This window comes from Poecilia formosa, unplaced genomic scaffold (genome assembly GCF_000485575.1).
Source record: "Poecilia formosa unplaced genomic scaffold, Poecilia_formosa-5.1.2 Scaffold33, whole genome shotgun sequence".
NCBI classification, from domain to species: domain Eukaryota; kingdom Metazoa; phylum Chordata; class Actinopteri; order Cyprinodontiformes; family Poeciliidae; genus Poecilia; species Poecilia formosa.
Genome location: NW_006799972.1, coordinates 3,246,169 through 3,253,802, shown reverse-complemented (window position 1 = coordinate 3,253,802; position 7,634 = coordinate 3,246,169). Strand labels below are relative to the sequence as shown.

General features: G+C 39.9%; 1 protein-coding gene across 3 annotated transcripts in view; it reads left to right on the top strand.

Annotated features, from left to right (window-relative positions):
- Nucleotides 1-2,950: 2,950 nt before the first annotated feature.
- The window catches only part of furina (furin (paired basic amino acid cleaving enzyme) a), a 79,267-nt gene continuing 74,583 nt past the window's right edge, over nucleotides 2,951-7,634 (top strand). Inside the window, exon 1 of one of the 3 annotated variants that reach the window (XM_007549897.2) lies at nucleotides 2,951-3,411. The gene's annotated coding sequence lies outside the window, so the exon portion shown is untranslated. Of the gene's footprint in view, nucleotides 3,412-3,893; nucleotides 3,994-7,546; nucleotides 7,606-7,634 lie in introns of those variants that run through there. The other 2 variants (XM_007549899.2, XM_007549898.2) reach the window with 2 other exon arrangements.

Here is a 7,634-nt window from a genome sequence, read left to right as displayed (position 1 = left end):
TTACCTTTAAGTCACTTCAGTTAACTTTAGTCTGTCACGCCATTCAGTTCCACCTACTGGCAGACCGCAGGAAGTGCAGAAAACCTAATTTAAAACAGCAGCTGGAAAACAGTGAGAAATACCATGCATCTCAAACCTACTGTAAGATCCTAACAGTGCAAAACATATTAGTAACAGCAAATAACAACTGAGGGCTAATAATTCTGAAAAAAATTCAAGTATTGATTTTATGATAGTAGAAATTGCCAATAAGCTCCTAAATTGGAATCATGCGTCAGTGGCTGTTTAACATTAATGTGACACTATAATTTACTAAAAACCTCCTAAAACAATTTTAAGTATTGATATTATAAGCCAATGCAACTTAGATTAGTTGTATAGTTAGTATCTTTTCATTTTATGTAGCTTAAGCACAGCACAGCGACACCTCCAGGGCAGGTAGAAATGAAATTTAGACGATGCTCGGGCCATGCTGAAGCTCTTAACTCAAATAGTAGCAGGCTACTGCAGAATCGGTAAACAGCTTTGGAAATAAGTCAACTATTTCACACAGATCAGTTGGAGCAGGGATACATGCAGGACCTCTTTAAGACGCTGTGGTTTTTAAAGTGAGGATGATGATGTAGCTAAAGGTGGTGAAGATGCTGCTGTAACCTAATTGGCTGGCAGAGCTCCAGGAAAATATCCGATAGCTGGAGGCTCAAGAGCAACCTGTTTTAGTGTGGGAGTCTGTTTTTGGTGATCTTCTAATGACAAATTGTTCTAATTAGGTACCTAATTATGTGTATGTAGACTGAGGAGTTTGGAAAGCAGCTCATTGAACTGAAAAAAATTTGAAAATGACACAATTTGAGGACATTTTATGTGTTTTTAACATAATATACACTTATCAAACACATATTACGAAGTCTAAGCATGCGGTACACCTTAGTGAACATGGGAAAAACTCACTGAAGAAAAAGGTTAACTTTGTTGTCATTCTAAAGACCATTGAAATACTCCCCTTCTTGTGCAAGGACTCAATTCACGACTACAGGTGGTTGGTCGTAGAATAAAGGAGAGGTAAAGAAGATGAATTAGCATTTAAAATATGTTTAAGCTAGTTTGGCACAGATCATCAAGTATAATGCCAAAATTTTAATTTAGGAATAGAAGATTAAATTCCTTCACTCAAAATCCGACAGCGAGACTTTTATTTAGCTTGAGCCGAAATAAATCCATTTATGATGTTAATAACCTTCAATCACCCCCTTTCACTTCTTGGCATTGTGTGTTTTATTTAATCGATCCGTCAGAGACAAGCGGAGCCATGGTGGCGAATGAAATGAATTAAAAAGATGCAACACAGGTGGCCTCATGGATGGGAACCAGTTCAGAGTTGGCTGCAGGAACGACCCAGATGGTGCATATTTCAAATTAAAGTCAAGTTTAATCGTACTATCAAAACCTGTGTGACATAGAAAATATATCTTTGTTTATCAATTTTAGAACAGGCAGCTAGCTGTGTGAAGAAAAATTAACTCTGGGTTAAGGTTTGATTGATGTACTTTATGTTGGACTTTTTAATGTTTTGATGCACTTTTATTATTATTTTTTTATTTGTTTAATTTATTTGCAGCCTAAAATAAACATGTCATAAATTAGTGCTTGTTTGCAGGGGTTTGATTGATTTATTAAGCAAGAATTGTTAATCACTTCAAAGAGAGGCTGCGAGCTGCAGGGGTCTCCTGACCTTGGGGATGAGCCCGGTGAGCCGATTCATAATCCTTTCATGCTGGCAACAGTTTTCTCAGTCAGGATGATGCTTGTTGGCATACAGTCTGCTTGCTGGTTCTTTAGTGCATGTTTTTTCCCCACGATAAATTGACCGTCTGGCCGGCTGGCATCAGCCTGACTCACACAGCCTGCATGTCAGATGAGGCCTCTCATGTAGAATTTCAGCTCTTCTCCTGGAACCGGATCGTTTGATTCAATTCACTAACTAAGCCTGCAAATGGCTCCACACTTGCACTGCATTCCATTCGTACCATAAAGTGGGAATTTCCAAGTGCCAACCGATGGTGGCTTTGAACATGAGTGACATGGCACACTGACCAGGGCACCACTCCAATTGGGGGCGGCACACGTGAGGGCTGTTAGTTGTTGTTCGAATAGAAGATTAGTTTTTTGTGGCTTATTTACATACAAAGCCAATCTGGAAAGAGCTATTTCAGTGTTTTGGAAGACATCTGAATTAATTTGCTAATTTCAGATCAAACTGTAAAACACATGGACTGGTCAAACTTTCACTGGGTTTGTTCTACGTTTTAGCTTAGGTGAAGTAAACATAGATATAAAACAAAGTTTTCACTTGAGGATGGTACATTGCAGTTCTACGCTCTTTCTAATAATCAAAAGTTGCTGGATTTGTATTTTTTCCAAAGCCACAACAAATGGCAAGTCCCATTCTTTATTTAAACTGCTACTAGACTAACTCGGGTGTGACGGTGTTCCTAGATTTGAGCTCCAGCTTCTGAGATTAATCAAACAGTAAAAAAATACTAAAACTCTAAGAGCATAACAAGTCAAATGAGCAAAATACCAACACTTATTTACAAAATGAGGATGCAAAGTGGTAAAAGGGGAGGATTGATTAAATTGGGTGGCCACTGTAATCTATTTATTGTTGACTGAAATACATAATATGCAAATATATGCAACTTGACTCAAATTCTGTCGTATTTCTTTGGAAAAAAACTGAAACAAAATGCATGTAAATGGAGTGAAATACAAAGTTTACATGGAATAACATTATTACATGGAATAGTAACATTTTATTGTTTTATGATCATTAAAATTTAGGGGGAAAACTGAATTATTAAAAAAAAGAATATGCGCTGGCAATGCAAATTATTGGCAAAAGGGAGACTGATTTATGTCTGCTCCCTAGTAAACTCTAAAATACATTTTACATGTAGTGACGCAATGGTGGCTATCTTGTTTACAAGTAGGCCATCAAATCAAAATTTTTTTTAGGATTTCGTTCAACCTTGGGGAGGTCTTGAAATAATAAATAACGCGGACGAAATGGGAGCCGGTTCCCATCTTTTCGGAACCGGCAACGAGAGTCTGCTCCGTTTCGAGCGTCACATCCATGGTGCAGTTCCCCCTGTGACCAGCAGGTGGAGCTGCAGCAGCGCTGCTGTCCATGAGGAGGTGTTGCTCAAACGTCTCCACTTTGTCCATGATCCTGACGTATTTCCTGGGGCTTGTGCCGACCACTCAGCGGTACACCGGAGGGGTATCATGACTGTTTATCATCAGCAGTTGTCTTTTACGCCTTCTTCAGTCGTTTCGCCGTGTCGTCGTCGGATTTAACACCGCAGTGTGAGACAATAAGCCGCAGGATCGAGCAGGATGTAAAGGAAGCTGGTAAGTTGAGCCGTTGGTAAGTTTACCGTTTGCTTTAGCTTGTTGTGTTTGACTTGTTCTGGTCGGGCTGCCGACTTTCACCGAGCCAGCTGCCCCCAGTTACGCCGAATCCCTGACACTTAGGACCAAGCAATGGATTATTGACTACGCTGTTGTCAGTTTGTGGTGTTCTCCCAAAAGGAGAGAGGGGCTGGGGAGGGGGGGGATCACACACATAAACGGAGGCTACGTCGACTACGCCGCGTCCGGTTTCTGTGGTTGTTCCTGCGGACGGTAGGAAAACTGCTGCTTCCGATCCGCGCTGCTAAATCGGTTTGTGTCCCTAAAAAAAAAAAAAAATTGCGAAACGATCGTCAGAAGTAGATAAGAGGAAGGAGGAAGGAGGAAAAAAAAAGGGGAGGCACCTGTGAGAAGGAGCAGCGTGGCGTCAAGTTTGCGTTGATCACTGAGCGCTACAGTTTCAGACATATTTGTCAAGCGGAGGAGTCATCATCACCATCCTCATCATCATCGGATCAGCTCCAGCCGCAGCTCCGAGCCAAACTGTGACTCCGTGTTGTTGTGGCGAACTGGAGGACTGAGGTGAGTCAACCCCACGGAGAACTCACAACAGGGGGCGAGGAATCAAAACCCTGTAACTTAATCTGGTAAATATTGATATTTTGAGCGTTTCGGGGGCCAGATCGAGGGAGAGAAGTTTGGCTCTTCCTCTTCTGTGCTGCTGTTTAGCTCGGCTCTCAGCAGACTTTTGTTGGTTCTCCGTGTGTTTTTCGGGGACAGCGTGATTCATCTTTCAGGGAACTTTATGAAGTAACGAAGATAAATCTGGTTGTTTTAAATCGATAGGGGAGGAGGTTAAGGCATTAGTTTCTGGTGATGTATTTCTCTTGATTATCAAGTGTCAGAGTTGTTGCTGCATTGGTATGAGAAGTGACCTCCTCCTGTTGTGTTTATGTCTTGCACTGTAATTTCGAAATTTTCAGCTGGTGATCATTATGGATAATCACAGAAAACTGTGAAACCCACAGTTTTCTGTAGGTAAAAAACAACAACAAAACAAAACAAAACAACAAAACAAGACCAAACAAACACAAAAATTCACATAATGAAGTATTTATCCCAGAAAACATGAAGCCTCTCAGTGCAAGACAAAAACACGTCGCAGTATTTACATATAAATATGAATGAGGGCTTGTTTCTGCTAAGAGCTGAACCCTGTGTCTTTGAGAGTTTCATTAACTCTTGTTATAACAAGGAGAGCGATGTGACATGAGCAGCGTTTCCCCCCCAGAGCTCTGGCTGTTCGCAGGCAGCCACAAAACGTATAACTCTGCATCAGAGCCACACGTCCTCCTCCCATTTTCTCAAGATGACCTTCACGTTCCAGCAGCCGAAGTGAGACTCAGAGTTGCAGCAATTTGTTGACGTCCGTCAGACACGTTGCTCTATTTCACCTGGTGATCAACTGTTGCGTATTGAGAATACTGACAAGTAAAATTTTTCCTACCAGTAAAAATGAGCAATTTGATTTTGATTTACTGAGTTCTTCTTATGCTATTACAATATTTAAGTTATAATGGAGTTATCTCTCTATTTTTTTATTTTTATTTTAATGCATTGATTTAAGCTAAATAAATGTAGGATAGCTTTTTTTTTAAAGTGTGTATTGCTCAGTTTTAGTTTTTTCTGTTTTCCTCTTTATATGTTTTAAAAAGCTCGCTAAGTAGCTGGGCTATCTGCTCCGGTAGTCAGCCTGCAGTCAGCTGCTCACATAGCTCAACTACTGTGGTTTTAAAACTGCGTGACTATTATTCTTTTGTTTAAACTGTTGTTGTGCTTCCAAACTTGTCCCTTTTGTTATAAGCAAGGAAAACATGTGGGAGACTTGGGGTTTTTTGTTTCCAACATTTAAATTAGTTTTTTTTTGTATATAAAATATATCAGTTTGAAATGATACAAATATTTAAAACATTTTTTTTTTTTAGACAGCAAGCTGTCTTTATTGGTATCTTCAACAAAGACTGTTGCATTTGTGCCTGCTGATGTTTAAAAAATAAAGTTCAGTCTGAAATGTTGGCGCTTCTTTTACCGCCGAGTTCTTCTCCTCATGTCTTCAGGTCTTGTTGCACTCACAGTCAACATTCCCCAAAGCCCCTGCAGCCTCTCTGTTTAAAAGGAATCCCATCAAAAAGGCGTCTTATCATCGCCTTTAATCAGACACGTTTGACAAAAAGGAGTAGAGCTGCTGTTACTCTTCTTAGAAATGATGTGACTGTTGCAGATGACGTCTCTGTCCTCCGGGGACTCTCTCCAACAAAGATACAAACAAGCTTCTTCTTCTGGGCTGTGCTCCTGTCACTTCTGATAACGCCTTTCTGGAAGTCATTTGGATCCAGACCTGCTGCCTTCCTTCCAGCGTCTGAAAGCTTTTTATGTCCCATTCCGGCCGAGCGTTTCCGACGCAGGCTGAAAACGATTGCTAAACGACGGCGATCTTCGGTTTCAGAATCAGTTTTATTGTTAGGCAGGTAGTTTATGAAGTTGCACATTAAAGACTCTGAAAGGTCAAAATGATTTTTTTAATTTATTTTTTTTATGAGATGCTGGAGAAAATGTAGTTTTCTTAGCCATGAGGAGCAGACCTGTCCTTTCCTTACCTGCTGCTGTGCACTGCTGGACACTTACACTTTATTCATATAAAATACAAATTTGGTTGTTTAAACTTATTTGAGGTAAAAAAAGAAATAAAATGAAATGGAAATTAAGAATGCCACCCATTCCTTCGTATTTAGGAAACTTTGTTTTAAAAATACATTTACTTTATTCCATATATTTCCCTAAAATTTATGTTATAAGAAAAAATATTATAGCTAGAGCTGTGCCGTATTTGGAAAGCATGCAATTGAGATGCAACTATAAAAACATTGATGTATTGATATGAGTTGGAACCAACCCACCGTTTCTTCACTTGTCATATTCTTTGCCATCATTGCAGAGGAAGAGAAAGGAAAAGCTCAGTCTGCTCCGCCGAAGCGGCAGGAAGTTCCATCTGAATAAACGGATGCATTATTGGCATTTATTGGACTTCAAATCATTAACCTGCTCTTTTTACATTTTCGGTTTTGCACACATTAATTTTGTGCTTATGATAGCTATTCAGTAAACTATGCGGCTTTAATAATGACTAGTATTTTTTTAAGCACAGACTCATTTTAGCAGCAGTAATGTTAGTCGATCCTTTCTGTTTTTAATCAAATCAGTGAGATCATGCTGTGTGTTTTCCTTAAAATGTTTGTGTTCGCTCCATGAAACCAAGACTTTTTTATTTTACTTTAATTGAAACTGGAAGCTGGATTTTTACATTTAATTGGAACTAATTAAGGATTTTTCGGATAATAGGAGCTCCTCTGGTTACGTAACACCTGCAATGCTAATTATAAAGTGACTTGCCGTGAATGAATAAATTGCTCATTTGTATGTTGATCCAATAAACAAACCACAAATTTTGCATAGGCTAATATGCGCTGTCCTTGTTATATTCATTCATGTATTATATTCATAATTCAGCCCTTGGCTACACTCGCAGCCTATTATCTCCAAAACACTCTGGAGAGTTTTGTTTTTGACTGCGGAGAACGCAGTTCATGTGTGTCTCGGTGAGCGGGCCGACAGTAATTGCGGACTTAGAATAACTTGTTAAAGGTCATGTTGACTAAACCCGCTGGAGTTTGTTTCTTCTTCTTCTTCTTTTTTTTTTTTTTTTAATCTCATTAGAACATAAACAATAAACCAATGAGGTGTAAAAACTGCTTCCTTACAAAAACTGTCCTGATGAGATCGGTAATGAGGTCACAGTTATCTGTTGGGGTTTAATGATTCTTGGCTAATTATGATACAGTTTCAACGCATTGTCAGGCTCTGACCTGCGCCGTAATTTACTTCAGGGAGCCCGAGGACGCTAAACGTGGCGGATGTTGGCTCCTCTGGCGTCTCTTGCAGGAGTTCGGCGGTCTGTTGGCCGTGGCGTGTGCGCTTTTTTAGGCTGACGTTAAGGAAACTGAGTGGTTAGCTGCGCCGATGAGGTCACAGGCTCCTGCAGTTAAATGTCAGCGTGTGTCTGAAAATCAAACAAAAGCCTCGGGAACATTCACACTCTGTTTGCTTGTTGCATCAAAGGACAGAGGACAAAACTGAGTGAGTTATACACGCAGACTTTTTGATGG